The following is a 7843-nucleotide window of genomic DNA, read 5'->3' as shown; positions in this document are numbered from 1 at the left end:
AAGAATACCAACTCCCATGAAAGATTCCTTCCTCTCGTGTCCTGCCATGTGACCAGCTTATTCGGGTAGAGAACTATCTAAGATCCAAGAACATATCCTAGATAAATATTTCCTATATAAAAAAAAATAATTAAAAGAGAAGCATACTTGCTACTGTATAAAGTAAGCATTTCTCCCTAGGCATGCAGAGCGGAGGGCGGCCATCCCTCTCCTTTAAGCATGTTCAGCTTCCCCTGCCTGTAGAGGGCTGGTCAGGAGGAGCAGGATTCTGTGCAGATTTGCCACTCTGGCGTCTACTGCCTGCAATACAGAAAATCTCCTGTCTTTGATTGCAGCATCTTAGCTGAACTCCCTAAGGGGGTTTCCCACCTCACTGGGGATTCACAGGGTAGAACATCTTAGGTAAGATCACGAGAAACCATATTTTGCATATAGAGAGTGGTAAATTGGGCACATTGCCATACCCTGTAGCAAAGCCAATGAACCTCTTGAGGATAAGCCTCACTCACTCCCAGTGCTTTAGAAACATGTTGAACGATTAAAAAAAATAAAAATCACAAGTTTATCATTATGACTATGGCATTGTGTGTTATGGCAAGTGAGAACTGTTTCTGCAACTACGGAGACATGTTAAATTACAAGACCTGGCTAATGAGACATCTCAGCTGAAGCTCAGGCGTGGGAGACTTGACAGGGACACATCTTGGTGTGGTGGCACTGCAAGGAGAGCCCACAGCCCATTCTAGCCACTGTGACTTTGCCAGCTCTGTCCTGTACTAGGATACTTGTGTCAGATGACACAGTCGTGCAAGTTAAAAGTAAGTGTTGCTAAGAAAGGTAGGGGAGATGCATTCTACAGCTTAAATACGATAGCCAGGTTTCAGTTTCGGGGTAGAAACATTTTTGATATTTCATAACGAAGATATCTTGAAAACGGTCAACTTCATAAAAGCTTCCTTTTAGATGTCTGTTTCATCTTCATCATGCTTATACTTAGGACTGGAGCAACTGTGTTTTGGTTTTGTCTTTGTTTTGTTTTCCTGTTTTCATTTCACCTCACTCCGATCCTTTCGTGGGTTTAGGAGTGTGTAGTCCATGTTTAGTAATACTTACGGCTGCTTACACGTCCTGAGGCCAGAGGACCATAGTTGATGGATAGTGCCTGGACCCTAGCCCTGTGGTGAGGCTTCCATTCCCATCAAGGCATGGCTTTCACATATCTTGGGTTTCCCTTGAAAGATTTAAAGGACTTGGGAATTATCCTGGTGACTCAGGCCATGGGACCTGGTAGACTGATATTCTTGAATTCCTGAAAAATGTAGGGTTCAGGATCAGACCTGAAGCTCCCAATTTATATCTCAGTTTATAGATAGAAAAGTGGGCTTATGAAGAATGATTCTTAAGAATGGGAGTAAATGCTTACCAGGAAGGGGAGATACCAGGATCACAAAAAGTAGGGGTACGCTTGACACTTGGGAGGCTAAGACAGGAAGGTCATCACTACCATGTGCGACCCTGCCTCAAAAAAAAAAAAAAAAAAAAAAAAAGGAGTAACTTTAAGGATGGAAGAATTCTGGCGTCTTAGAAAATACTCCGAGAAGGAGGTATTGCAGCAGATTGCAACTTTAAGGGCATCAGGCAGGAATCGCCTGCATTGTGGCTGCCTGTTACTTGCAGAGGGTAAGTTCTTAGCGGCTAAGCAGAGACGACTCCGTCCTTATGGGCTGCTTACAAGCTGTGCGGAAAGCTTCAGGGCTCCAGCATGGCTACCATCTTGTGGCTAGTGAAGCCGGATTTCACTAATGCAGCTGCCTGTGGGTCACATATGCCACTGTAAGTCTCCCGAAGAGACTCGTGGTTCCCCAAGTCAGACTTCGATGCTCTCTCTAATGTGTTACCGGTTGCCTACGTGGGAGGCATAGACATGTGTTCATGTTTCTCAGGAATAGAGTCACACAACAGAGAGGAGTTAATTTGTCTGAACCTGTGAGGCATTTCAAGGAAAAACAAAGCTAACATCCATCTTATATCATATGGTGCTACCATGCCACACTCTTGGGGGCACCTGAGATTAAGAAAGAAACCGTCCCCATTCCTCCTCTGAAGAGGAGGAGTCTACTAAACGTATGCTTTATAATGCTTTTTTTTTTTTTTTTTTTTTTTTTTTTTTTTTTTTTTTTTTTTGGTTTTTCAAGACAGGGTTTCTCTGTATAGCCCTGGATGTCCTGGAACTCACTCTGTAGACCAGGCTGGCTGCGAACTCAGAAATCCGGCTGCCTCTGCCTCCCAAGTGCTGGGATTAAAGTACTGCCCGACTATAATGCCTTCTTGAATCTCCAGAGTGCATCCTTTGTGGAGTTTCTTAGTTTTAGCCATAGCTTTAAGTAAGCCTCCTGTTTAGCATAATAGTTTGCTGTAGCAGTTTTTCTTTTTCCTTTTTTTTTTTCTCCTAGCTTCAATATAATCCCTTTTGGCAGAGTCCTGCTCCTTCGGGACAGTCCTCTCTCTGGGAAATAGAAGTGTAAAAGCTACTTAACTTGATGGCCTTTTTGGTGGCAATCTAAGTCAAGAACAAACAACATCCAAAGCAATTTACACTAATAAATAAACAAGTCGTGTCTTGTCTCTGTGTTTGTTCCCTGGCCAAGATGTTTGGCAAGCTGTTTGTGCTATCAGCCATATAGACATTTGTTTCAGGTGGAGGACTATATTCTTAAAGAGAACTTAAATTGGTACACTGTGGCCTATTGGGTAACTTCTAACATCAATGTTGATATTTGGTTCATCCACCAGTAAGTATTAAGTTAGATTTCTCATGAGAATCTAAGCCATTGGCATGAGGTCAGAGAGAGTAGGACAGTTACCAGGTTCCTTTCCTTAAAGGCATCAGAGAGGCAGGATCCCGTACTCCAGGGGTGAAGGTAATATAAGCAGGAAATAGTAAGAGAATCTAGTCAAAACTTAGCTGACCCAGGAGTAGGAAGGAGGGAAAGGAGTAATGAGAAAGGGCAGCAGTGGGCAAAACACGATGCATACAGATGAAAATTTAGCAATCAAATTTGTTATTTAAAACAAACGAACAAAAAACCCAATAATAACTGCCCACCTTCTTGGTTTCTGCAGTAACAGAATGGAGGTGTTACTAGTGCCAGCCATGAGAAGCCCTTAGTAGGATATGTGTTAGGGTTCTCTAGAGAAACAGAAGAAACATAATGAAACCATATTACAAAGTGGGCACTATTCGACTGGCTACAATAGCTGTCTTCACACGGGAGAGGCTGAGCATCCAGAAGCTCTTCAGACCGTGAGGCTGGATCTAACACTGAAGGCCTGGGGGATTCCCAGAGAGCTGTTGGTCTTCATTTGGCTTTGAGAGTGAGAAGAAACTGGGTCCAGTGTCAACAGAAGCTAGCAACCGGATAAATGCACTCGCCAGGAAGGAGCAAAGACAGGCGGGTAAAAGCAGTACCGATTTTCCCTTAAACCTCTTTACACTGGTACCACCATGGGAAGGTACCGCCTGCTCCTGGAGAGGGTCTTTCCCTCAGTTAATCATCAGAAAGTACCCTCACAGGACCACCCAGAAGCATGACTCTTAGTTGATCCCTGATCAAATCAAGTTGAAAGCCAAGACGAATCATCACAGGCTGTAAATGTAGGTTTAATCAGTTTTTTTTTTTTTTTTTTGAGTTCTGCCTACAAGGCACACTGGGGAAGTGTGGATAGTGGTTTAGTAGAACCTACCTGAAGTTTTAATTAGTTCTGCTCCTGTCATTTCCCTTCCCTAACTGGCATCTGCATAACGTGATGCGGAAAGCAAAGATGGATGTGGAGTGATTTTGGCCAGCCTGTGTGTGGACTGTTCCTCTGGAACCTCTCAATCAGCCCAGAGGCTCTACATGGTATTAAGGATCACGGGTCCATTCGGAGAGAGTGTATCATTGGGCTGTTTCTACCCACCAGCCCCCCAAGATGACGCAGAGACTTTTTGTTATTTAGCCTTTCTAGCTTAGGCGTGTTCCCAGCTAGGTCATATAACTTAATTAACCCATTTATTCTAATCTATGTTTGCCACATGACCTGTTACCTCTCACTATGTCCCTGTAGGTATTGACTTCCTTCTCGCTCCCTGTCTGGCTGGTGAATCCCAACCCCCCACCCTCCCACCTCTCAATTCTTCCCCTGATGATATCTTATTTCTGCCCTGAAGTCCCAGCCTTCCCTTTCCTGCCTAGCAATAGGCCATCAGCTCTTTATTAAAGCCAATCAGAGAATACCTTAGGTAGGTGAGAAAGGACAGAGACACACCTTCACATAGTGCATGAAAATGTTACCCCAACAAGTAAGTTTCTCCTTATTAAGATTTCAAGATAGGGGCATGGGGATTACCAGCAGTTGAAAGCATTTAACAGTTCTTGCAGAGGAGCCTGGTTCAGTTCTCAGAACCCAAATGGTAGCCTGCAACCTGTAACTCCAACCTCAGGGAATTTGGTACCATCTTCTGGCCTCTGCAGACACCAGGCATGCACATCATACACAAACATTCATTCAGGCAAAACACTCATACTCGAAATAAAAATAAATCCTTAAAATGTTGTTAAGGAGATTTTAGGGCTGATGTCACAGAGCACAAAAATACGTTCTGCGATCAAAGGCTCAATGCTTTCAGGGGAAGGCTAGGAAACTAATAACCTTTGTGGATCAAATGAAATGCTTGTTACCTGTGTTAAGTGTTTGCCCCAAGCAAGGCGTACAGGAAGGAAGCAAATTCTAATGCAGAAAGAGCAGTGCATGTGTGTATCAGACATCACTGAGTGGCTGTCTGAAGTGGGTAGGAATGTATACGTCGGAAGATACATTTGAGTCCTTGTCTCTCAAACTGTGGATTTGAACTTATTTGGAAGTAGGGCCTTCATATATGGAAGCAAATTAAACTGAGATTATACCAGATTAGGGAGAGCCTGACCCCAATGACTGGTGTCACTGGATGGAGAGGGATATGTAAACATAAAGAAGAGGGCAAGAGTGAAAAGCAGTTTGAAGACGGGTTTGATAGTGTCACAGATGTAAGGCATGCCGGGGAAAAACTAAGTGTGGTGGTTTGAATGAAAATGACCCCATAGGCTCATAGGGACTGGCACTATTAGGAGGTGTGGCCTTGATGGTATAGGTGTGGCCTTGTTGGAGGATGTATGTCACTGGGGGAGGGGGGGTTGAACTTTGAGGTCTCAGAAGTCCAAGCCGGGCCTGGTATGTCTTAGTCTCTTCCTGTTGCCTGCAAATCAAGCTGGAGAAGTATCGGCTCCTCCTCCAGGATCATGTCAGTCTGCATTCCGCCATGCTTCCTATTATGACAATAGTGGACTGAACCCCTATGTAAGCCAGTCTTAATTAAATGTTTTCCTTTATAAGAGTTGCCACGGTCATGGTGTCTCTTTACAGCAACAGAAACCCTAAGACACCAAGGAATGTCAGAAACTACCAGAGGAAATGTCAGAAAGGCTTCACCACAATACTGTGGAGTCAGACTATGACACCTGCTGTTGAGCTACCGCCTCCAGAACCATGAGAATCTAATAGCTGTGTTCTTGTGTCACCTTGTTTGTGACAGCTACAGCAACCCTAGAAAATAAACCTATAACTTGAATCCATAGTTAATTTCCCTCATTAGATGTGCAAAACCACAGGTTTACTTTGGTACCTGCCTTGCTTTTTTTTCCTTTCAATATTCTTATCTGGTGTTGCAGTTCAGATAAGGGGCTATCCCTCACTCCACTCCCATTACAGAATCACACCTCCAGTTTCAGGTTTAACTCCACAGATAAAGTTATTTGAAAGTGCTTCTTTTTAAACTTCCAAATGTAACAGTGTATTTTCTAATTCATTCTCAAAATCTCTATGGTGTTTCGAACAAGATGACTTCCATAGGCTCATATATTTGAATGCTTGGGTCCCCAGTTGGTGGAACTGTTTGGGTAGAATTAGGAGGTGTGGCCTGTTGAGTGAGTGTGGCTTGTTGAAGGAGGTGTGGCTTTGTTGGAGGAGGTGTGGCTTGTTGAAGGAGGTGTGGCTTTGTGGGAGGAGGTGTGGCTTTGTTGGAGGAGGTGTGGCCTGTTGAGTGAGTGTGGCTTGTTGAAGGAGGTGTGGCTTGTTGAAGGAGGTGTGGCTTTGTGGGAGGAGGTGTGTCACTGGGAGTAGACTTTAGGGTTTCAAAAGCCTAAACCAGGCACAGTCTTGTGCTCTCTCTGTTTGCAATATATAAAAATCAGATGTAGGCTCTCAGATACACTCCAGCATCATTGTCATGCCTGATCGTCTGCTGGCCTCCACAGTCTCCACCATAATGAACATAAACTAACCCTCTGAAACTGTAAACAAGTGCCCAGTGAAATGCTTCCTTTATAAGGTGCTTTGGTCATGGTATCTCTTCACAGCAATACAACAGTAACTAAGACAATCTCTAATCCTAGCTTTTTATTGTATGATGACATTATAATCCAGTCTTCTATTGCAAATATTTTAGATACAGCTTTAAGAGGCTCAGTCTCATGTTTTGAGCCTTTTTATGGACTGTGTTAGTACACAGAGAAATCCTATGGGTCCCTTTCTGGTTAAGTCCACCTGCTTTTGCCATTTAAGATTTTGAATTGTAGAATTGTAGAGGTAGAAATAGATCCTAGATCACATGCCTCTCCACCAAATACTGTTATTCTATGATTAATTGCTGGTGCTATCTAGGAAAATCCTTATATAGTTTGTTCCTAGTTTTTCTAGATAAAAATTTGTAGAAAAAATTCTTTTTACGGTTTTATTACATTTACTTACCATGTGTCCATGCACATATTCACATGCCACAGTACATCTGGAGGTCGGAGGACAACTTTCAAGATCTCTTCTTTTCTCCCATCCTATAGCTCCCAGGGATCAAACTCTGGCCATTAGGCTTTGCGGCAAGTGCCTCGGCCCAGGGGTTTCTTCTCACTGTTGGCCCTGCCCAAAGTTTACATTCTATAGAACATATACAGCTTATAGGAGGTATGAGCCCTTGAAAAGATAATAGCATTTACGGGGACTAGACGGGTATCTGGACAAAATGAAGGAAGTTATAGACAGAAGTGGAAGGGGACAAATCCAAGCAATTTGCAAGAGAAGCATGGATTCTGGGAGACAAGGGGAGGAAAGTGATTTTTGAGTTGGAATTTTATTTGGAGATTTCTGGTTTTGCAATTACGAACTGTCTTAGTTAGGGTTTTATTGCTGTGAAGAGACACCATGACCAAGGCAACTCTTATAAAGGAAAATATGTCACCAGGACTGGCCAACAGTCTCAGAGGTTTAGTCTGTTTTCTTCATGATGGGGAGCATGGCTGCATCCAAGAAGACATGGTGCTGGAGGAGCTGAGAGTTCTACATCTTCATCTGAAAGCAACTGAAGACTTCTACGCTGGGAGTAGCTTGAGCATATATAAGACCCCAAAGCCCACCTCCACAGTGACACACTTCCTCCAGCAAGGCTTCACCTACACCAACAAGGCCACACCTCCTAATAGTGCACTCCCTTTTGGCTAAGCATATTCAAACGTGTGAGTCTATGGGGGTTTTACCTATTCAAAGCACCACACAAACTATTGCCCACTGGGCCTTGGAAATATCCCTCACTTTGGTCTGTAAGGCATTTCCCAGCTGAGGGCTTCTGTTCAGTTACTTGTTTCCAAATGTTCCTTCGTGAAGTGAATGCTTTTCAAAGAGAGTTCACTTAAAATGAGTCTACATCCTGCTAAACTTATTAGAAGCTGAAAATGCCAGATGCTGCTATGTATTGAGTCCACCTCGACAACTGAAC

This window comes from Mastomys coucha, unplaced genomic scaffold (assembly GCF_008632895.1).
Source record: "Mastomys coucha isolate ucsf_1 unplaced genomic scaffold, UCSF_Mcou_1 pScaffold20, whole genome shotgun sequence".
Classification (NCBI taxonomy): Eukaryota; Metazoa; Chordata; class Mammalia; order Rodentia; family Muridae; genus Mastomys; species Mastomys coucha.
Note: the sequence above shows the minus strand (reverse complement) of the source record.